The sequence below is a fragment of the Lynx canadensis genome, chromosome C1 (genome assembly GCF_007474595.2).
Source record: "Lynx canadensis isolate LIC74 chromosome C1, mLynCan4.pri.v2, whole genome shotgun sequence".
Taxonomy (NCBI): Eukaryota; Metazoa; Chordata; class Mammalia; order Carnivora; family Felidae; genus Lynx; species Lynx canadensis.
The window spans coordinates 117,475,642-117,499,719 of NC_044310.1; the positions used below are offsets into that span (position 1 = coordinate 117,475,642).

The 24,078-nt window shown below is 51.7% G+C and overlaps 1 long non-coding RNA gene across 1 annotated transcript; it reads right to left on the minus strand.

Moving 5' to 3' along the window:
* Positions 1–14,316: 14,316 nt before the first annotated feature.
* LOC115521032 lies at positions 14,317–24,029 on the minus strand. Its single transcript, XR_003970933.1, has 3 exons — positions 19,098–24,029; positions 17,894–17,990; positions 14,317–14,347 (listed from the first exon to the last, which is right to left on the minus strand). It is a non-coding gene; the product is annotated as an uncharacterized LOC115521032 (long non-coding RNA).
* Positions 24,030–24,078: the final 49 nt, after the last annotated feature.

Sequence of the window (24,078 nt, forward strand, 5' to 3'; positions counted from 1 at the left end):
GGCTAGCAGGGTACAGACAGGTTTTTCACCCACAACCTGCCCCCCTCATTGTCCTCCAAATAATACAGGGAACTTGTAGTTTTCTACCCAAACAGGGCTTCACCTCGGGTTGATTTTCCTAACTATCCACCCCTCCCTAGAGCTGAATCCTCTCCAACCCTGCTCAGCAGGATGTGTGGCCCCACTGACCCCTACACAAACCTCATGGCAGGTCACACCGTATCACAATTGTTCAAATGCCCCCCTGTATAATCTCTAGGAATGGAAACTCTTGTTCAGGTTGATATCCACAGCAGCTAGCTAATTCTTTCCTTGTTAATAATTATACATTAGAATACATGTCTATTATATGAGAGGCTTTGTGCCTTGATTAGATTGCTGTGTAAAGCAACGAACACATACAGGCCCTCCACCAATAGCTCCCTCAAAAGGCACAGAAGCTTTACCTTAGTCTTCAGTAACAGGCTTACCAAAAAACATTTAACGAGAAGAATATCCCAGTGTTACACTATCTTACATATTGTTTTATCTTTCTCATATCTTTCTCATAAGTCATTGCATGACTTCTTGCATGCTAAGTATATGAGAGAAACTCTGCTAGGTACTAAAAGGGAGAAAGGGAGGAGGTGTCTCAAAAAGGAAGCTCTCTAATATTTATAATCTAGAAGGGGAATCAGACCCAAACCTCTTCCTATGGAGTAATGATTAAGTGCACAGGTTTGGAATCGGGAACCGTAGGTTCAAAGGAGGACTCTACCATATAACTAGCAGTTATTTTAGGAAGTGACTAAACCTCTGTGGGCCTCAGTTTCCCTAGCTACCCAATGGGAGCAGTAGTTCCACTAGGAACTTGGGAGTGCTAGGATCTTGGTGAGTGCTCAACAAATGTCCGTTTAAAAATATTTTTTAGTGTTTATTTTTGGGGGGGGGCGGGGCAGAGAGAGAGGGAGATGGAGAATCTGAAGCGGGCTCTGCACTACCAGTGCAAAGCCTGACGAACTGAGTGATCATGACTGGAGTGGAAGTTGTATGCCCAACCAACTGAGCCACCCAGTTGCCCCAACAAATGTTAGTTTAAATAGTGATTACCTCCAGAGGCCGAAGCTGTGGAAAGAACATTCTAGACACTCCCTCCTTCAAAAGTATTTACTGCAGGGCGCCTGGGTGGCTCAGTCAGTGAAGCGTCAGACTTCAGCTCAGGTCATGATCTCATGGTTGGTGAGCTGGAGCCCTGAGTCAGGCTCTGCGCTGACAGCTCAGAGCCTGGAGCCTGCTTCGGATTCTGTGTCTCCCTCTCTCTCTGCCCCTCCCCACTCATGCTCTGTCTCTCTCTGTCTCTCAAAAGTGAATAAACATTAAAAATGGTTAAAAAAAATAATCTGGCAAACAGGTTTGCTATTCAAAAGTATTTACTGAGTATTGCGTGAGTCTTTACTGCTTTTAACAAATATTTCCACTTCTCCTTCCTGGGCACCAGGTAGGATTGAACTTTCTAGCTCCCTGTGTTGGGTGAGGCTCTAACCAATGACTTGTGAGTGGAAGTAACACATAAATTATTTGGAGACCAGAGGACTTATTTGCCAATGCGAGACCCTCCATCGCTCTTGTCTCTTTGGTATGGCCGCTGAGAATGTTCGGGTCATAGCTGTTCCATCAGCCTGGGACCCTACAATGTCCACAGCGCTCCCCCTGCCAACCTGTGGTGGACATTTAGCATGACCGATAAACAAACCTTTGTGGTCTGAGGGCACTAGGATTTGGAAGTTGTTTGTTTACTGCCGCATAGCCTAGCCTGCTCTGACAGATACAAGGCCCTCAGGTGTGCTCAGCTGGGGACACTGTGGTGAACAGCTCAGAGGACAGGTAATAAGCCAGTAGACAAACAACTCAGTAATTATAAATTGTGTCATTACAAGTTCCTTGAGACTGGGTAGCAAAAAAAGGTCTCTATTAGGAGGTGACATTTAAACTATGCCCTGAAGGATGGAAAGGAATCAATCTCAGAAAAGGTTGGCAGTTGGAGGAAGGGGAGGGGACTATCTCGGGCAGAAGAACAAGTATGAGCAAATTCCTAAGGCCGAAAGAAACCGGGTCCTCTTTGGAACAGACCGGAGGCCCCGGTGGAGCGCCATAAGCAGGGAGAAGTGAGACCTCGCAAGGGTAGAGAGGGAGGCAGGAGCCAGATTAGGTGGCGGCTTCTAGGTTATGATAAGGAGATGGGAATTTATTCCAAGTGTGACGGGGAGCTAGTGAGGGGGTTCAAGCCAGGAGGGTGACATGTTTGATTCAGGTTTTAAAAAGACCTGTAGTGTGGAAAATGGGCTGCAAGGGACAGATGTGGGAATGGAGGTTAGGAGGCTGTCCCAGGAGTCCAAGCAAAGTGGGGTTCCACAGGAGCAGAGGCTAGAAGGCTGATCTTGTCCTCAGATAACAGGAGACGTGGGGCAATTGCTGGGGGAGGGGAACACGAGGGCTGACGACTAAACCAGGCGTTCCTCCTGCCAAATCCCAGACGAAGCAGGGGCAGGGTTGAAAGTCAGGGGCCCCCAGAGGTGCTCTGACCCCAGGGAGATCGTGCTCAAAAGCCAGGCAGGAAGAGATGTGGAACAGACAGCAGACCAATTTCCTAGCATGTCAGCTAGCATCAGACACTTGTTCTCGTGAGCCTCCAGTATTATCTAAACAGATGGTATTGCTGGACAGAGTCTGACAAGCCCTAACATCACTGTGGACCCTTGGTACTTGTTGTCTACCTGGACTGGAAAACAAAGGGTGCCACTAATCTATACATGGAAAAACAAAAACCACTCTTGCCTCCTGATGGTCATGGAAAGAATCTTACTGTAAATGGCAAAAATAGATGGAGATTATCTTTAGCACTTGGGTCATCTTCCTATTCTGTGCTTCTCTGCCCCTCTGTGCCCGTGTGTTTTCTCCCCACCTCCTGTGACCTCATCCTGTTCTCAGGACCAGGTCTCACAGTCTCCGTCACATGTAGGACTAAATGACTAATGACAGCCAGCTCAATGGATACCCACCCCTTCCTAAGCATTTGGGACATCCAGTCGATCAAAACCTGAAGTCCTAGGCCAGGGGAAGGATTCAGGGGAGGACTGGAGATCTTTAATTCAGAACTACTAGAATGGAGTGATTTATCCCTCCTCAGAAAAAGGGTCAGACTCCCGAGTCCTCACTCAAGGTGCCAGATAAGGGTAACACACGATTAGAATCCTCTCCAAAGCCTGGGTACCATCCATCCCCAAGCCTTCCTCTCTTTGTAGCTGTTTGCTAAAAGCTACAGAAAAGCCCCTAGCATTTACTTATTCCCAAACAAATTCAAAATGTTGACTTTGTTGCTCAATCTAGGTATGGCCGCTATAAAAGATTTACTAGGGGTTTAAAAACCACTCTTTGCTATGCGTCTTACTGAGAGCCTCTCTTTCCTCATTACTATCTTTCTATGTGGTCGCTGCAGCCCCAGCCAGTCAGCAGGAGCTAACCAGCTGTTCCTGTGAATTGTTCTGCTGGAAAGGCAGAGGCCTCAGCAATTAACTAGAAGTTGAGCTTTCCTCTTCCAAAAGAAATTAATCTACTTGGGAAACGCGTTAGAAAAAAAAAAGAGTGACTTGTTTCTAAATTATTGAATTAGCTAGATTTATCTTTCTGCCATCATAGCTTACAGAGAGTTATCTCCCAGAAAGGAAGTCAAATCTGTCTTGTCATTAAAGACTAAGTCTTCATCGTTCCTGCTAATCCCCATGACATGCCAGCTCATGTTCTCCCCAGCTCCCATCTTCGTGGAGACACGCGCTCCCTGCTCCAGAACACCTGCATGGTGAACATCCACCTTAGATCGGGTGCTGACCTCCAGGCAACCAGATAAAAGCCCCTGCAGGGGGAAGGGCACACGCGAAGCCTCATTGCACAATCTGTGCGGGTGACAAGCCCAGTCCTGGCACTCAGGGCCATAAATTGCGGGAAGCAATCTACTCTCCGGGTAGTTGTGTAGACCCGGCCACAGCAGCTCCGTGGGAAGGGCCAGCTGGCCAGAGGTTGGAATTCTGCTCTCTGTCCCTCAGGACCCCCTCCTGCCTGCCCTCCCCTCCCACAGGGAGGAGGAGAGGCCCAGAGCTCAGAAGGGACATGTTTGGGCCAAGTGAGGCTATGGGGAGCCTCTCCACAGAGACCAAGGTCCACCCTCCTCTGAGGAGTTCAGGCTGGCACCATGCCAGGTCCTGTGCCCCGCACTTTATAACTTCATCATGGCATCCTTCATGAGGGAGTCTAAGAGGGAGCTGTGATTTCCTATTTACAGATAGGTCAGTGAGGTTGATAGGCAGATGAGGCCTCAAATCAACTGTGCCTGACAACAAAATCCATACTCTTTATCACAGTCTCTACCGCCTTCCCAGCAACAATTGCAAACTGTGTGACCCTGGACAAGATACCTCCCCTCTCTGCCCTCGGTTTTCTCTGTACAGTGACAGTCTCAGGTCTACACCGAGCACCCACAATGGGCAGGAGCTGTGCCAGGCACCAGCTGTCTGGGACCTCTAGGGTCCGTGCTCTAACGCCTCCTGAGTGGGCACCCGGATAAGGAAGAGGCCTTTGACAGAACCAGCTCAGCTCCTAACTGTGGAAGTCCCACAGAACTCCTGTCTCCCCACAGTGTTCCTACCCCCATTTTATCACAGCCTGAAGCCACCTCCAGGAACTTCCCTGGAGGAGTGGCTGGTATGTAAAAGCAAGGCTAAAAAATATCTCCCTAGATCACTTGATGCTTAAACATAGGAGATCGGGACCTTCAGTTAACCAGAAATTGTAGCTGATGGCTATTGTCAGCCACTCACATTTAAATAGAATTCTTTTAATCCTTCCTGGTACTGAGGTATTATACATCAAAATGCCTGCTATGGTGGCCCATAGTAAGCCTCAACAAATACTTGTTATGGATGGATGGATGGATGGATGGATGATGGATGGATGGATAATGGATAGATGGATGAGTGGATGGATGGATGGATGGATGAGTGGATGGATGGATGGATGGATAGATGGGTGGATGGATGGATGGATGGATGATGGATGGGATGGATGGATGGATGGATGGATGGATGGATGATGGATGGATGGGTGATGGGTGGATGGGTGGATGGATGATGGATGGATGATGGATGGATGGATGATGGATGATGGATGGATGGATGATGGATGGATGATGGATGGATGATGGATGGATGGATGGATGGATGGATGGATGGATGGGTGGATGGATGGATGGATGGTGAGTAGATGGGTGGATGGATGGATGAGTGGATGGGTGGATGGATGGATGGATGGTGGATGGATGGATGGATGGTGGATGGATGGATGGATGAGGGAACAGCTGGAGAAAGTTTGATTGGGAGACTCAAGGAAAAGGGCATGCTATTCATGAGTTGGGATGCCCTGGTAAGGTAGGCATGAGATGGCAGGAGACGGAATTTGGCAGCCAGAAGGCTGTCTGAGGGTCTGGAGGATATAGGCAGGAGATGGGGAAGGCACACACAGAAAACAGTAGGCAAATCTAGAACACAGACCCCAACACGTTGACAGTGTAGTCTCCCACCGTGGGCTCTGCATGGCACACAGAGCAGTGTCAGGCACACAACAGGTGTTATCACACTTGGTAATTAGGGCCCCTGCTGTCTGCCTGGTCAGCTCACACTGGGTAGTGGCTGGACAGAGTCTGCCTCGTGGGTCTCAGCAGAGCTGTGACAAGCTGGGTCTGGTACTCAGGCCTTTGGCAGGCCTTTGTCTCAGGCCTTTGTCTGAGGTCAGGAGGCCCCTGTCCTGCGACACCCAGAGAGACCATCCTCCCGCCTCTTCTCAGTTAACAAAGCCCCAAGGCTAGGGTGGCCACATCAAGTATAGATGCAATACAGGGGACATACTTACACTACAAATTACTCATTGTTGACCTGCAATTCAAATTTAACTGGACATCCTGCATTTTTACTTGCAAAACCTGACAACCTAGCCCAAGCCCAGGGATCTCTGGGTGGGCAAATCTCAGTGGCCCCACCCACTGACATGGTCAAAGCCCCCAGGTGCTGTGCTTGTCAAGAGGGGAGGAACTGAGTCCGGGACAGAGGGACTCCCCCCAAGGCATATAACATCTCCCCAGTGGGGACAGTTGAGGGACTTGAATGAAATGGTGTGTGGCAGGCCTAAGCCACAGGGAGGGGGGGGTGGGTTGCCCCTTCAGGTCCAGTTCTTTCCCCATTGCTTCCTGCAGCCTTCCTCCTAAGGAAGCCCCCCTCCCCTCTCCCCTCCCCCCCTCCCCCTGCAACCTGCGCCCATTCATTCTCTCAGCATATAATGACTGGGAACCTCTTAGGGACCAGGGTAACAGTGGCAGATCAGGCATGACCTCCAGCCTTACCCAACCTCACTTCATCTTCTAAGAAGCCTCCTTGATGACTCAGGCCTCGCTGATCTGTCCATATAGTTTCACAACCAATTACATGGCTCCTTCTGTTCTGCTATCTGATGAGTGTGAGGGTGGGTCCCCAACAGAAATCCTAAGACCCCAGCAGACAGAGTGCCCAATGCTATAGTATGACACAGCTCTTGCCCAGAATGTAAGAATGATTTGAGTCCTGGCCTGTCACTTCCCAGCTGGGGGCCTTGGGCAAGACTTGTCATGCCCTTGGGGCACCTGGGTAACTCAGTTGGTTAAGCGTCTGACTTCAGCTCAGGTCATGATCTTGTGGTTTGTGGATTCGAGCCCCGCGTGGGGCTCTGTGCTGACAGTCAGAGCCTAGAGCCTGCTTTGGATTCGGGGTTTCCTTCTCTCTCTGCCCCTCCCCTGCTCACGCTGTCACTGTCTCTCTCAAAAATAAATAAATGTTAAAAAAAAAAAAAAAAAAAGACCTATCATGCCTTTAAGCCTTAGTTTCCTTGTCTGCAAGGAGAGAGCTGTTCCATGGAGGTTGGTTGGGGGTTAAATAATACAAAGCAAAGTGCTTGGTGCCTATATTCCCTGTAGGAGCCCCTTGGTTTCCTTTACTTCATTTTGCTTTGAGTTAACTTCTTACATTATCTTTAATTATGGTAAATGCACATAATATAAAATTCACCATTTTTTAAAGGGTACAGTCCAATGGCACCAAGCACACTCATACTGTTGTGCAAACACCATCCGTCTCCAGAACTAAAGAGCATCCTGCAAAACTGAAACCCTGCTCTCGTTAAACACAAGCTCCCCCTTCCCCGTTCCCCCAAACCCTGGCAGCTGCCTTCTTTGTGTCTCTATGAATTTGACTACTCTAAGTACCTCCTATAAGCGGAATCATACAGTATTTGCTTTTTGGCAACTGGCTCATTTCAGTGTCGCATAACGTCCTCAAGGCTCACCCATATTGTGGCGGGTGTCAGAATTTCCTTCCTTTTGAAGGCTGAATAATACTCCATTGTGTGTGCACCACACTTTGTGTATTCACTCGGGTGGACCCTTGGGTTGCTTCCAACTTTTGGCTTTTGAGAACAACGCTGCTGTGAACGTGGGTGTGCAAATATCTCTTCGGGCGCCTGCTTTTCTTCTTTTTGTGGGATTTCTGGATCATGTGGCAGGTCTATTTTTGATTCCTTGAGGAACCGCCATTCCATTTACATTCCCACCCGTGGTGCACAAGGGTTTTCAACTTCTCCACATCCTCACCAACACTTACTGTCTGTTTGCTGATAGTAGCCCCCCCCCCCAACAGGAGTGAAGTAGCCATTTTCTCCATTTGGGGACCCTGCTCTCAGCAGGCACTCATTCCATGGATGCTTGTCTCATGAACTGGATTCTGCCCTGAGCTTTCTCCACTGGTCCTTTGCCTTCCTAGGACCAAACAGGGGCTGTTTCTCTCCCTGTGGGGGACCTCAGGCCCTGTGGCTCTGGGGGATTATGCACAGCTAGAGCCACCTCCATCTACCTCCTTGGGCAGGCTCGGGGAGTATGGAGAGGGCGCAAGCACATGATGCAGGGTTTTCTCTCACCATGGGTCATCACGGCCCCGGTGGCTTTGTCTGCTGGTGCAGCACAGCGACGTGCCCTGTCAGCTCTGATGGGGCCAAGGACAAACACAGCCCTGTGACTGATGGAGCCTGTGTCCTGCGGCTACTGATTCCTTTCCAGCTTCCAGTACTGACTTTGCTCCTGTTCCCAGTTCCCAGTAGAGAGGCCTTCCCTCCTCCCCTGGAGCCCAGCTCTCACTGCTCTAGCCAGAGACTGAGCGGGTGGTGGCCTGAAATCCCACCACGAGGGCCCCATCTCTAAGTCCCCAACACTCAACACATGGGGCCCGGAAGCCGACCTCTCACTGACTCAGCAGCACACAAAGGAGAAGCCACCCCCAAGGAGGCTGGCATGTGAAAAGGGTAGCTCTGATGGAGAGAAGGCCTGGAATGAGCTAGAACAAGACTGGGGATGGCAGCCTGCTGTTCCTCCCTTTGAAGGGGATGCTTTAACATGGCTCTGGACTCAGAGACCTGGCACGGTCCAACGCACAGCTCCATCAATACATGCTGTGTGACCTCACACAGGCTCTTTCCCTCTCTGAGTACTTCTAGGTACATGAGGACAATAACAAATGAATCACAGGGTTGCCCTGTGGCCTTTCAGAGGAATCGGGGTCCTCCTCACTGTACCAGGGGGATCATACCCACCCGACTGCCACCATTTAATGCAGAGTTCCTTCTCTGTCCAGCCTCATGACCTCAGCTGCTGAAATCCCCACACACTTAGACCATCGTTTGGAACAAAACATGAGATTCAGGGATAACGGCCTTCCTTTTTCTGACATGATCTGGCTTGTTCTTAAGGGAAAAAACAGCCCCTCTGTAGCACCGGCTCCACACCACCCTTTGTGTTTGGGCTTCTAGGGAAACAGCAGTCCGATGGTGGTTTCCTTCCAGGAGCCCCTCCCTCCAGAAATTCCCCAACAGCTGCCAAACCCACTGATAAGAAAAGTGAGCAATTTCCAGAAAGAGGCCAGCACTTTTCAGAGACGTGGAACAGAGGCAACGCCTCTCCTGTGACTACCCGGCCCCTGCTCCCCGCATACACAGTCCCGGGTCACCTGGGCCATACTCGCAACAACACAGGGCCTCCTGGAATGCACCAAGGAGACATGGGACAGATCAGCCCTGATGAGGGATGAGACGGTCATCCCCTCCACTGCTTGTCGCTTCTTCCCCTGCCCCCAAGTCCTGGGCATTAAGACTATGGGGGCCAAGGGGGCACCCGGTGGCTCAGTTGGTTAAGCATCGGACTCTTGGTATCAGCTCAGGTCATGATCTCATGGGTTGTGAGTTCAAGCCCTGCATTGGGCTCTGCGCTGACAGCTTAGAGCCTGCTTGGGATTCTCTCTCTCCCTCTCTCTGTCCCTCCCCTGTTCGCATTCTCTCTCTCTCTCTCTCTCTCTCTCACTAAACAAATAAACTAAAAAAAAAAAAAAAAAGTGACTGGGGAGCCTGGGTGGCTCAGTCAGTTAAGCGTTCGACTTCAGCTCAGGTCGTGATCTCACAGTTGGTGAGTTCAAGCACCGCATAGGGCTCTGTGCTGACAGCTCAAACCTGGGGGCTTACTTCAGATTCTGTTTCTTCCTCTCTCTCTCTCTCTGCCCCCTCCTGCTCGCATTCTGTCTTCCTCTGTCTCTCTCAAAAATAAATAAACATTAAAAAAATTTAATAATAATAAATAAATAAATAAAAATTTTTAATTAAAAAGACCATAAGGGTCCGGGGTGGGGAGGTGTATTGGACACCCGCTATATATCTGGAACTCAGAGAGACAGAGATTCTGGCATTCGGTAAGCATCCATGTAGCCATTATTTATTGACCGCAAACCACCTGCCAAGCATCGTGCTGGGCATTAGGGCACGAGAGTGAGCACACCAGACCCTCCAGGATGCAGGGTTGGGAGCCAGAAGGAGGGGGAGGCCGTCTTTGCCCGCCGTCCCGCCCCGCCCTCCAAGCCCCACCCCCATGTCGCTGGTGTGCAAAGCGTCTGTACACTGCGCTCCCGGAAGCCCCCTCAACTGCGGGAGCAGAGAAGACCACGGGAACCCCAACAGAAGAGCAAAGTCCGCCAGGGGGAACCCGCCCCGCCAAAGACAAACAAGGTGCCCCGTGCAGCTCGTGATCATAGCCAGGAGCTCAAGGAAGTGGGAGCGCACAGGGAAACGAAAGCTGGGCGCCCTAAGGAAAGACCCATCCATCTTCCTTACTCAAGGCCGAGGTCAAGACAACTCGAGAGAGAGAATCCAAATATTCCGCCTTTTATCCCAAGAAGGGCAACGACAATGTGAGGCTGCGGGTGGCAGGGAGGCCTGGACCAGGGTCTCTGACTACACCTGAGTCAGGGCCTCCCGCATGTACCCTCCCCTGGGGTCAGCAGCCTCTCTCCACCTCCCGCCCTCCCCTCCCCACCTGCCTCCTCTCCCAAACCCGCTCCACACCTCACTGTCATCAGGAAGGGCATTGTCCCTCAACACCTTCAGTGACTTCCCGGCCTCTGCCTCCTATAAAGTTCAGGTTGTCAGCTACAAAAGCCAGCCTGCCACAGCCTCCGTGGCCTCCTTGCTGCTCCCCAGACAGCACGGAGCACTCCAGGTATCCCCCACCCATTCCTACTCCTCCTCCTTCTACCCTACCACCTTCCCTTCCTCCTTCTCCCCTGCTGCTCTCCATGGTCTCTGGTCCACCTCCAAACTCAACCAAGCAGGGGGCTTCCCTTGCTACCCCACGCCTCTCTGTCTGTATCCTGGGGCCTGGCATAGAGCAGGAAAAGACTGAGGCATTTATTGAGTACCACTGTGAGCTGGTCACTGTCATGAAGGCCATCTCAAATAATGTTCACAACAAATCTGTGACATGGTATTGTCCCAATTTACAGCTAGGGAAACTGAGGCCTCAGAAGAAGAGAGGATTTCAGAGTGAAGAGTCACCACAGTAGAGTGAAGTAGGCAGCCAGCTGTGTCCAGAGCAAGGTGGAGCTTGAATTGGGCTTGAAAAATGAAGAGAATTCTAGCAAACCCAAAGGAGAGGGGTCAGAGATGGCATTCAAGGCAGGGGGTACTGAGAGAAACAAAGGCCCGGAGGTGGGGAAGCCCAAGAAGTGACTTGGCAAAGATAAATATGACTGTTGAATGGAGGAACCGGGGATGTATGCAGAAAAATCTATCGGGAGCAGAAAGCCTGGACTGATGAGGAGAACACCTGCTGGTCCTGGAAACGGGGAAGCTTCTGAGCGTGCGTCGGCCGTGTTTGTGAGAAGGGAAACCCTAGTGACAACTTCCACGTACAAAGCTCTTCCTAGGAGGTTGAGGGGCCAGCGTGAGAGACCCTTGAAACTCAGCCTGCAGAGATGGCTCTGTCCTCACCTTCCATGACTCCCTTCTCCTCCTCCCAAGGGCCCTCCTCCCGTGCTGGGCTACCCTTAGCTCAACTTCCCTCAGCCCTTGCTCTGGTCGCTGGGGACTGGGGTCAGTGTTCCTTAGGGAAGTGAGTGTGTGTGTGTGTGTGTGTGTGTGTGTGTGTGTGTTCTGTGTACACCCATGCACACACGTGCTCATGCCCTGGCAAATCAACGGGTTTGCCTCTTTCTCTGAGACCCACCTGAGATCTGCACACAGCTCTGGCTCCCAATAAGCTGGCTGGCTGCAGCAAAAGCACCCAGAGCACCACCAGGCAGCATGGGGGAGCACATGCCCCTGTTGAATCTGGAGAACGACACAGAAGTCATCAGGGAAACCAGGACCATTAATTAGCCCAGTGACTGATGCAGGACTTCTGTCTCACATGGGTGGCCAACCCCACTCAAAGGAAAACAACTCCTAATAGGCAGAAGAAGTCCCCAGATGGTTACAGTTCATGCTCACTGCCTTTTCTCCAGAATGATCACAGTGGAAATATGCTTTGTGCCCCAGCCTCCGTGGTTCCAAATCAGCCCCGGGGATCCTGGAGATCCCGTGTATCCCAGACTCTTTGTCTGTAACGAGGCCTCTGCCCCCCAAGGCTCTTCCAGGTGCTTGGCTCTGACCCTGCCTGACACCGCAGCCCTTGAGTGGACCACGTGAGGCGGCATCCTTAGAACTGCCTGTGGGCTCAACGGGGGCTGTTGCTTGGTGTGCAAGAAAAGGGGGTCTGGAGGAACTTGTGGGGACACGGCTGCCCGAAGAGACCCTCACCCTGGATACTCCCCCACTGCACTCAGGAGGGAGGACGTGGCTCAGCGGGGCAAGAAGCCTCGCGGGGGGTCCTGTCCTACTTGGCGGCAGCCCTCCCGGAACTACAGCTACAGCACACAACCTGGCTCTTCTGTCTTAAGTGATTGAAGACCTGGCCAAACCACCGGTCAGACAGATTTCCCCCCAAGCCCCACATTAATTGGTTTTTGGATTCCACAACCCACACTGCCGAGCCGGAGCTCCTGGGTGTCCCACAAGGGCTTAGATGTGGAGGCCATGACCCTGAAGCCTAAAGCCGGCAGACACCTGGGCTGTGCCCACCTGTGGAGCAAGCCTGGAAAAGCAGCTCTGGGGGCTGTGCCCAAGGTGCCCGGGCTGGCGGGCTTCCAAGCTCAGGGAGGCCCTGCGGGACAGGCGCTGGGCCAGCCACCCTGGTAGCCACTAATGAGCGGATGTGTTCTGGGTTGTCTCCCCTGGTGGGGCGACACCTGGGCTGAGAGAGCCTGAAGCTGCCTGCCTTGCCCTCCTCCTGGGATGACCCAGCTCGGCCTGGGCTCAGCAGCAACCTGTCCTTTCAGCCCCAGCCTGGCAGAACCAGGCAAAGGCGGGCAAAGCTGTCTGCTGCCCTTCCTTCTCCCTCCCTCCCTCCCTCTCTCTCTCTAATATTCCTTGGGAGAAAGGAGGTGTCTGGGATTTTAGTTATTCCTACACCATGCTTGGAACATAGTATGTGCTCAATAAAAACTACTCTCTCCTCCGTCGGCGATGAGAGGCCACGTACTGAGGGTTCAGAGCTGGACTCTGGAGTCAGACCACCTGTGCACTCTGGCTCTGCCTCTTTCTAGCTATCTGAGCTTGAGCAAATCACTACCCATTGCAAGCATGAGGGGTTTCGTGTGCACAAAGATGTGCAGACAGCCTGCAACAGAGCCTGGCCCATAGTGTGTGCATATAAGCGTTTGATATTGTTTATCTTACGAGAAGAATCCAGATGTGTCCAAATGAGGGACTGAAATAAAATAAAAGCTCGAATCCAGTCTTAGTGGGGTAAGGACATGGGCCCCTTGGGTCCCTACCCTGACCAATGCTTCTGCTCTCTCATATGCCTTCTAGAGATGGGGTCCAGGCCACAGACAAGCCATGTGTTAGCCCCACTACCGCTCCCCCTTGTGGACCGTGCAGGGAGTGCCTATCTCACGCAATGGGGGCTGGTTTTCAGCACAGACCACGTTTCAAGTAAATTTTCCCACCAAAGAGACAATAAAATCATCTCCCCTTCTCCAAAGCTACACACAAAACGCTGATTTTGACGGATGTTAGAATACAGCTTCCGGAAGAGCTCCTTCGAATCCAACAGAAAAGGGATCAGGTTGGTGAGGAAGCACTGCAGCTGACAGCCAGCATTTCCCAGAATGCTGTCAAAGGGAATCAGTGGGTAAAGACTGAAGATAGCAAGACTACTATAAAAATAACCACCTTTCTAAACAGGAGAGTGGCTGATCGTCACGGAAGGCTTCCGGCTCACCAGTACTGATCTGGCACAGGCCAGCCTGCAGCCAGCCGACCCCACAGCAGCCCTCTAGGGTGGGCTCCATCAACACCCCCTTTTACAGGAAAAGATGGGTGCAATGACTGAGCTGTTTGTCCAAGATCTTATATCAGGGAAGCCATAAAGGTGGGATCCAGGGCTGCCTTGCACAAAACCCAGGCTTTAGATCACAACCTTGTGCAGCACACAGAGGCGGGAATCTATACCCAAGGGCGCTGGGCGGGCGGACAGAATGCAGGACAGGAAAACCCGGACCACGCAACAGTGTACCAAGGAAGAAGAAAGTATACGCTGGAAGAAGAAAAGCCTAAGGCTATGCCCTTTGCCAGTTCTGCTGGGGCATTTGCTTCCAGGGGAAGGAAATGAAGCCTGAGGCCACCACTTACCATGTGTGCTTAGAAGTTAGACTTGAGGGGCCCCTGGGTGGCTCAATGAGTTGGGCATCCAACTCTTGATTTCTGCTGTCATCATGATCTCATGATCAGGAGATCAAGCCCCATGCTGGGCTCCATGCTGAGCGTGGAGCCTGCTTAGGATTCTCTCTCTCCTCCCCCTGTCTCTCTCTCCCACTCTCTCTCTCTAAAATAAAAAAAAAAAAATTAAAAAGAAATTAAAAAGAAAAAAGATGCCAGACTTGAGGTATGTCTACAGGGAACCAGACCCACCCCGGATCTAATGCCCTTGTTCTCTCCCCAATATCCCCTTCAGTCCCCATGTTCAGGTGGGAGATGAAGGAAAGAAACAAACTGATGATTACATCCAGATTTCTATGCTGAAAGAACAGGGACCTGGTTTCAAATCCCATGCCCTTGGTCTCCACTGGCCTGAGTCTCCTCCCTGTAATATGGGCAACCTGTCCACCCGTATACCTTGTCACATAAACAGTAGCTCTTTTATCATACCCTTATCGACATTATTCTATTTATCAGTGAAAATCATTCTCTTGCCTCCTCCTTTGGAAGGCCCTTTTTGCCGGAAAAGGAAAATTGGACCCTCTATTTACTTCTAAATGTGTTCTCGGTTTTTTATCAATTAAAAAAAATCCTAGATGTTCTTTGTATCTCTGCTCCCCACACACCCCACCCCACCCCCCATATAATTTATGACAATCCCTTTTGGCTTTTGCTGATACATCTGCTGCTGTGGTACTAATAGTCTGAAACCTTTTTTACCTAGTTTTTTTAATCACTCACTTAGAAACTGTAAAGTAAAACCTTTTTCTTCAAGCCCCCCTCAACCCCAGATCCATAAAAGCACTCAGAGTCCAACAAATTACCTGCCTTCATGGGGGAAATCTGTTAATGCTGGATTTGCAGTAAGAATTCACTACGTGAACAGTAACTCACCACCTCAAAGGCTCCCTAGATAAAGCCGGGAAGTTTATAGCCGTTTCGGGCAATTTGGAAAGAACCTCAGTGATGGTAAATAATTTTTATGTTCTTGCAGGAGGACAATCTAAGACCAGCAGGAACTGTGCAGAATTTCATTTTCTTTCTTGGGTAGGGAGCTGCCGCTCCATCAGAAGAAAAGGTTGCTGGTCTAGCTTTTCCTCTGTAATGTATCTCCAGCCTCAGAGATGTATTTCCCCTTTATATGCAGCTGATATGTGGCAAGAAAGCATCCCAGGCCTCAGAGGTTAGCTGTTTCCTCCCCTTGCAGATGATGTTCAGAGCAAGGCACCGGACAGTGCTCAAGATTTATTTTTGTTCAATGTTTATTTAGTTTAGAGAGAGGGAGGGATGGGGCGGGGGGGGGGGGGTTGGGGACAGGCAGAGAGAGAGGGAGACAGAGGATCCAAAGCGGGTTCTCTGTTAACAGCAGCGAGCTCGATGCGGGGCTCAAACTCATGAACCCTGAGATCATGACCTGAGTCAAAGTTGGATGCTCATCCAACTAGGCCACCCAGGCGCCCCTCAAGATTTATTTCCACACTCAGTAGTCCTGAATCGTGGTTTTGTGGAGTGAGCAGCACCAGAGGAACTGCCCTATCTCTGAGGACAGCAGATGAGCTCGGGGCCAGACAGAAGACCCCCACGGCGGCACAGGGCATTTGACGCGAATAGAAACCCAGACTCTAACGGCTGAAAAGGCTTTTCAGGGGGCACCTGGCTGATAGTTCTGAGACCTAGCTGCACCCTGGAATTATCTGGGGAGCTTTTAAACAATTTGGTTCCGGGGCCCACCCTCAAGGACTCTGATTTGGTGGGTCTGGGTGGAGGCCTGGGGACCTGCCTGCATTTCCCCAGCACTGCTGCATTTGGAGACCCCTGACCCACCAGCCCCCTTAATCTATAAAGCAGAACTGGGCCCAGGGTGAAGTGACTCAGGTGCCAGTCACCTGGGTTGTTTATTTGAATTCTATAAGTTCGCCTTTATTTTTTATTTTTTTTTTAAGTTTTATCTATTTAAGTGATCTCCACACCCAACGTCAGGCTTGAACTCATGACCCTGAGATCAAGAGTCGCAGGCTTCTCTGACTGAGCCAGCCAGGCACCCCAGTTCCCCTTTAGTTATACCCTGCCTGACTCTAAGATCTGAGGGTGGCCCCATGCTCTGTCAAGCATCCTTCTCTCCGGCAGCAACATGAGGGTGGGGAGGCTGGGGGGAGACGGCAGGGGACAGTGCTCACAGGCCGATCATTTACAAAACGTACCAGGCCCCGTATCTCTACCATCTCACCTCTGTCCTGTGAAGCAGGCGTTATTATCCTCACTTTGCACATGAGAAAACCTAGTCTCAGGGAGGCTGAGTCATTGGGCCTCACACACAGCTGGTTAAAAGACAGAGCTGGGGTTCGAATCCAGATGGTCTTTCTCTGGCTTACGCTGAAACATAGTGTGGGCCGCCTCCGTGTTGGTCCAGTTTAGAGTTCTGTTACAGCCAATAGTACAGCCTTCTCCCCAGATCACCTAGCTGACCCCCAACCTTTACCCTACAGCTTATATCCACTGCTTCTTCTAGTTTCTGGCTAACTCTCAATCGCTTTCAGCCCAGTGACCTCTGGTTCCCTCTGGCTCTTTCAGGGTTGTTCAGTGTTCCATGTTTGTGCCCTTTGTATAGAAGAGTAATCGGTCCTTGGGGACAGGGGTCGCAGGGCCTAGCACATGCCAGGACCTAGCAGTCGCCGAGAGAGGAGCAGGTGGTTGGTGTATGGGTGGGCCCAGGCTCTCTGAGTGACATCTTTCCATGAAGGTGTCTGCCCCACCCACAAATCGATGACTTCTCCTGTGGCAGCAATGGTCTGGGAGAGTGAGGAACAGAAGGAAGCTGGTGCGGAGCCCAACAAGTGGTAAGATGAGGCCAGAGAGATAAGCTGAGGCCAGTCAACCAGAGCCTTGAAGGGTGTGGTAAAGCATGTGGATTTTTCCCGAGAAACAAGAAGCCACTGAAGGTTTCACACAGGGAGCACCACACTCCCGTGGTGTCTTGTGTCCCCATGTTGTGCTATCTGTCTCCTGTACTGCTAGACCGACCGCCCCTGCAAGGCGAGAGCCCCACACTGTTCACAGGGTAACTCCAGGGCCTGGCCCTGAATGACGTACAGAAGCATGTATTTGCTACTCTGCACCAGTCAATGAAAGAATGAAAGGCAATCCACAGTGAAATTAGGATTGAAATTTCACAAATGTCCATTCCTGTCCCAGTAAACGCATCTTTCATCCACAGCACAATATCTCCGAATTTACAACAAAACCAGGTGAGAGCAGGACTGAGGATTGCCTTTGTAAAACAAAAATATTTTCTGAGTACATTAATAGCGCAAACGAGACTGGAGAAGAAAGCCTAAATCACACGTGCACACTGCTTAAAATATTTAAGTGGCACTAATTTAAATGCAAACAATTGATACATGAATTACCCACCATTTGTTCAACAATATTCCATAATTCAGGAAGTTTCCCATCCCTAGCCACACACACACACGAAGTTAGTTTGAATTAATAATAATTATCCCAGTGCTCAGCTTATCGATTCATAACATTTGGAGGTTACTGTGATCGACCCCAAAGAGACCACTGACCCCACATGGGCACATTCACACGTCAAAACCAGCCCTGGTCTTTAGTTGGCTTTTAATTCTATGCAGTCTATACCCAAGTAAGCTTCTAATTTCAGCCTCTTTACCTCGTTAACATTAGTTCATTCTTTACCCTCACTGGACCAGCCACGATCAGAAGAAGTGGATTCACACCCCTAACTTGTGACAGCAATGACCCCGTTTCTGCAAAGACAATACAGACAAAAGGAAAAAAAAAATCAGCCTCCAAATACACTCGGCTTTATGTGTGAGAATATACATTCCTTCCACTTGGCTATTTGACTTCCAGGAATTATCCTAAAGAAATCATCTGAATGAGAAAGCAGCCGTTTGTAGTAGGAAAGCTCACAGAGCTCCTGATCTCGGAAAAGAACAGAAATAATCCCAATCCACAATAAGGAAGAGCAAAGGGACGGGCGAGTGAGCTACGCTGTGATGTAACATTGCAGAGCCATTAAAAAGACGCTCACAACGTGTTTATGGTGGTCTGAGAAATGTTTCTACTGATGGTATTTCATCACACTTAAGACACTACTGATTATAAGAAATGCCACTATTTCATGTATCAGGAAGGAAGAAAAAATACCCAGGATGGGTTACCTAGCAAGAGGCATCTAAGTAAAGCTAGGACCCCGAAAGGCTATTCCCTAAATGTAAGGGTGATGAAAAACAGCACTGTTGGGCAGAAGGTATGTCCCAGCCTTGCCCTGGGTGCAGGGAGGGAATAAAATCACCATTGAGGATACAAAGAAGCCTGTACTCACATAGGTCAGAGTCGGAATTTGCACTATAGACATGGTTTGAAAACACCTCAAGCAAACGCTGAAACTAAATTTACGTTTAATGTAAAGTCTTCTCAAGCTGGCAGTGTCCCCACTGTCAGAAGCAATAACAACCCACTTTGGAAGAGGGGAATTGCAACAGGCTGACAGTGCCAGTAAAACATCGGTTGTGCGGGGCAAGATCCGGAGATGCTAGCATGTGAAAATAAGCCCGTCTTAGGATTCGTGTTAAGCAAAACGCAGAATGAAATGCACGTGGGCATCGATTGGTCTTTGGAGAGATGGCCAACTGGAAGGAAATAGACTAAAATGTTAACAGGGATTTTTCTGTAGCTTGTAACACTAGAGCTTTTTCTTTAAATGACTCACATTTCCCAGATTTTCCTAAAGTAACCATGTGTTTAGTGACCACAGAGGCAACAGAGAAGAAATAAGTCAGGGTGATATAAGCAGGGAGGGGCAACTTTAGGTAGGGTGATCAGGGAGGACACTGTGGAGGAGATGATACCTGCACTGAGATGGGCCAGCGCGGGGGAAGCTGTAGAAACTGCTCACTGCTGCATCCCACTGGGTCACAGGGCAGGCACCTGAAACATTTTGTGAAATGAATACAGGAATTAAGGAATAGCTGCTAAGTCTTGAGGGGTCCTCACCAGAGTGTGGCTCTTCAGTGGGGCCTTCCTCATCAGACCGGGCTGATGAACAGGGCCAGGATACAGGGCTTAGCAGAGAATTATGGTCACGGTGTTGGGCCTCAGTTTCGCCCACCAGGGAAATGAGGTTAGTGCCCCTGCTGCCACAGCCCCTCGAAGTTAGCTTCAGATGACACAGTGCTTTGAAATATCGAGTGCAGTGCAAGCATGAGGGGCTGGCATGCGCCGGGAGGTCCTCGTGAGAGCCCAGAGACAGCTCCTTGCAAGCCCGACACCCGGTGGCCTTAGATAAGCTGCTTTGTCTCACAGGGCTGGCCTCGCTCTGCACTCAGCAAGGGGAAAAGATGCCACATCAGCCCCGACCTTCCCGCCTGCCTGTGCTTTTCCCAGATACATTTACTAAATGCAGGCCTGTGCTGGCCGCTGCAGATCCCGAGATGAAAGACGAGGCCCTGCCCTTGGGAGAGTCACGGTGCACCTGGGGCAGCCAGATGAGCAGAGGGTCACGATCCCCTGGTGTGTGACTGACCGCACAGCAGGGAAAACAGGCCAAAGCGGGGTCACTCCACCTGCTGCCAAGGCAAAAACAATGGCCAGCAGTGGGGTGGGGGGGGATTGAGCCTGTTCTGGGTTTTTGTACAGTGTTTCATTTTCTCTGCAGGACTTTGCCAGGTTATCACCATTGCAAAGATGGGGGCCAGAGGCTCCATTCGTGGTCAAGGTCGCAGAGCTTGGAGGCAGCAGCAGAACTCCTGCCTTGGCCTGAGGGATTCTGGAGTCTGTGTCCCTGGCACATAGCACCCTGAGGAGGTGGGGGGGGGGGGGAAGGGTGGCTGGCAGTGGGAAAGGCAGAAGGAGGGGGGCAGAGGTGAAAGCCTGTTGCATTTAGGGACTGAGGGCCAAGGGGGGATGGTGGGCGCTGAGGTGGACACAAACTGGCCAGATGTGCCAGGGCTTTCCTGTGAAAAAGCTGATGTGAGCAAATCCACAAAGAGGTCTGAAAGTGAAATGTCCCCAGGCTGTCATTCCCCTGCCCTAAGCTACCCACTCAGAGGACATTCAGCAAAGGGCCAGGGGACCACGGCCCAATTCTGACTCCCGCGTGGGCGCCAGCTGCTCAGGGGAACTGGCCCAGTCTGACAGGGAGCACGCCCAGGTGTCTCCAAGGGCAACCTGGGTACCCAGCACTGTCATCCTGGTCCGTGAGAGGAGGGCACTTGGCTAAGTGCTCCCTGTGGAAACCCCGGCTCTCCCAGAGCAGTGGCCCTCGTGGAGCTCCGAGGAGGAAGAGCCACACTGGGCCTGATTGCTGGGACTGAGCAGAACTAAAGATGCCCCCGGCTGGCTCTGTCAATAGAACATGTGACTCTTGATCTCAGGGTCATGAGTTCAAGCCCTACATTGGGCATGGAGTCTATTTTTTTTTAAATTACAAAAAAAATAAAGATGCCCCAGTATCCCCATGGGTTCTCTGCTCATTCAAATGCTAATCAAGGTGCTGTTGTGAAGGGACTTTGCAGATGGAATGAAGTTTACCAATAGGTTGACCTTAAAATAGAGAGATTATCCTGGATTATCTGGCTGGGTCCAATGTAATCACATGAGCCCTTAAAAACAGAAAAGGGCGGCAGAAGAGAAATGCAGCAGAAGTGTCAGTCGGGGACTGGAAAGCTCGAGAACTCCATCCGCCATCGCCATCGGTGGCTCTGAGGGCGGGGAGGAGGGGAGGGCACAAGCCAGGAAGTGAAGGTGGCTGAGAATGACCCCGGCTGGCAGCTAGCAAGGACATGGGATGCTCAGTCCCACAACTCCAAGGGAACAAATTCTGCCAACAAGCTTAACGAACTTGGAAACAGATTGACTGTCAGAGCCTCCAGAAGGGAAGCAGCCCTGCCGACACCCCTGAGACCCCAACAGAGACCGGCTGAGCCACCCGAGCCGCCCTGTGCCCAGACCCCTTACAGAAACCGTGAGGCAGTAAGTGGCCATTGTTTTAAGCCGCTAAGTTTGGGGCAATTTGTTGCGGCAGCCTTGGAAACTAATGACTCCTACGTGAGCTGAGGACAGACCACCCAGGCCCAGCAGTGGACGGCACAGGGCCTGGGGTGCTGGCAGTGAGGGCGGGCTCCAGATGCTGGCTCCACACTGCTCAGAGGAGACGGGGGAAGGGAACCACTGGGTCTGGGCAGGAGTGTTCCAGCCAAAGTGTTCACTCACACACTAGACCAGCACTTCTCAAGCACGTGCTAGGACACAAGCACTGGCAGGGTGTCTGCAGCTCAAATCTCACGAGGAGAGCCAGGGCCAGACTCAAGCCAGTGAAATGAGTCCTGTGAGAGGAACAAATTCCCTGAGGCCATGGGAGGTCAGAGAAGGGTCACCGGTCCCCTAGAGATCGGGGTTTCCCAAGGCCTGAAGCCATCCTGGATCTTGGTGGTCCAGGAGGGAAAGAGGTCAGGTAAGGGCCACTCTGAGAACAGCAAGGCCACAGAATGAAGAGATCATGCGTGGCACATTCTGGAAGGGCAGCAGATTTCACAGACCACAGGAAAGGGGATGGCCAGCAGGTGGGTCAGGGCAAGCTCAGGAAGGCCTGTAGGTGAAAAAGGGAAGTTGGACTGAGAAGGGTAAGCAGGGGAGAGGCTGTGGGGTGGGGACACATCTCAGGACCCCACTCACCCTGACTCGGGATAGGCAGGCCTGAGCTGGTGGACTAAAGCACCCACATGCCCTCTGTATGTGTACCAGCCTCCCAGGTGGCTAAGTCATCAGCACCTGACACATTAAGACCACAGCAAGGCCCTAAGAGACTAACCACTTCGGGGAAAACAACAAAGGAGGGGTGTTTGGGCACAGATCTGGGAGTCCCGGCCTGTGGGCCCTGGAGAGCCAGCTGAGGGGATGGCAGACAGCAGCCCTCCACCCGCGGCTTTGGCACAAAGCTGGAAGCAGGCTCTGGCATCCATCGGGGCAGCAGGGGCACATCGCACCGTGTGACAGGCCACCTCGAAACTCCCTTCCCAGATGGGAACCAGGCGCTTGTCTTACATGAGCTCCAGACGTGGGAAAACCCATCCAAACTCCTGTCTTCACCACAAAGCTGGCAGCAGAGTCCCTGAGGTCCTCTGGCTCCAGGGAGGAGGCTGCGGAGGACTTCTGACGGCTCTGACAGGGACCAGAGGACAGGGCCCTGCCACACCTTGCTCCGGACTGCTGGCAAGCCCTCCCCTCCTCAGGCTCTCCATTCTCCAGTGTGGTAATATTCATAGCTCACGTGTCTTTAAATGCAAAGTGCTTTCCATGCATTGATTCATCTGATCCTCAGAACAACCCTTCATGTTTTTATTAGCCAATTTCATAGTTGGACAGGTGTTTTGAATTCTAAATTTTTAACCAACAAATCCCTTCTTGAAGGGAAACAGCAAAAGAAAAACCAACATGAAAAACAGATTAGAGCCAACTGTGGACTGGAGAAAGGCTAGAGCCCCACTTAAGGAACATCCCTCCCCCACCGCCCCAATGACTCCTGAGGGATTCTTTAGAAATAAGGGGTCCTGAAGACACATGTAGAAGGCCTAGCAGGGCTTACTTGGTCGGGAGTCCCTCCCCCAGGACCACCTAATGGCCCCCAGCTGAGGGGGGAGCTGGTGAAGTTGAGATCTTTGAGGCCCAGGATTGTCCACATCACACCACACTTGAGCATCCTGTTAATGCTGACCTGGAAAAACCAGCTCCTGGATCTGGACCATGGCCCCTACCTCTCTCAGGAAGCCCTTCCTTGTTACGCCAGGGAGAGGCCTTGCCACCAGACAATTCCTCTGATGACCTTTCCCTCGGAGCCCACTACTGGAGTCAGCATTCCATTCCTGCCGCAGGGGATGCACTGCATGGGACGGGTGGAGGGCTGCAAGGCAGAAAGGATAAGCAACCCGGGGATGAGTGGAGAAGAGAGGGAGGAGTGCTCTAGGGCCTGCCCGGCTGGCAAGAGAGGGGAGTGCTCCAAATCACAGGGCCGCTGCAACCCGGCTGGCCCTTGGAAACCACTCAACAGCCCAAGGAACTGAGGCTGAGACAGACCGGGGTGAATTGCTCAGGTCTCTCAGCTGGGGGGGAGGGGGGCGTGCAGACCCTAGACTAGAACTCAAATTTCTTGATCTCTGGTCCAGTGCCCTTTTCACAACATGGCTCTGTGAGAATCAGAGTTAGGCAGGCCCAAAGAAGTAAAACTGAGGATTCGGGACTTAAAAGTGGAGAGCGCTGAATCTGAGTTCCATTCTGCTCCGAACCTGCCAGGTGACCTGGGGCGGGAAGCACTTTCTCCTGGGGACTTTGCCTGGGGGCCGTTGGTGGGTCTAACACCCTCCCCAGCATTGGCCCTCCACCTCCGATGAGAAAGGGGAGGTATGAGATCACCACCGCCCCCTAGGCACTGTGCCTCAGCCATTTCATAGGCAGCCTCAGAACTGTCATTGCCCCACCAGGCAGACGGTCCTGGAAGTCATCTATTCCAGGCAAAACCCCACACTCCACCCCACGCGGGGCTCCCTCCTGGGCACAGGGACCAGCCCACCGCCGGCCTCACTGTACGTACACACACACGCGCGCGCGCGCGCGTTTCCACACATACACGCCCCCCTGTGCATTCACGGTTCCCGGCACCACCTCGCTCACAAATTCCCACACCCTCCAGGTCACCCGCCTTCGCTCGTGCCCACAACGTGGCCCCTCACCGCCGCCAGGGGCGGACCTTGCCGTGGTGCCCCAGTCCCGGGGCGGGTTGCCAGCGAGGGGAGGACACCAGGCGAGCCCCGCCCACGGCCCCGCCCCCGCCTGGGC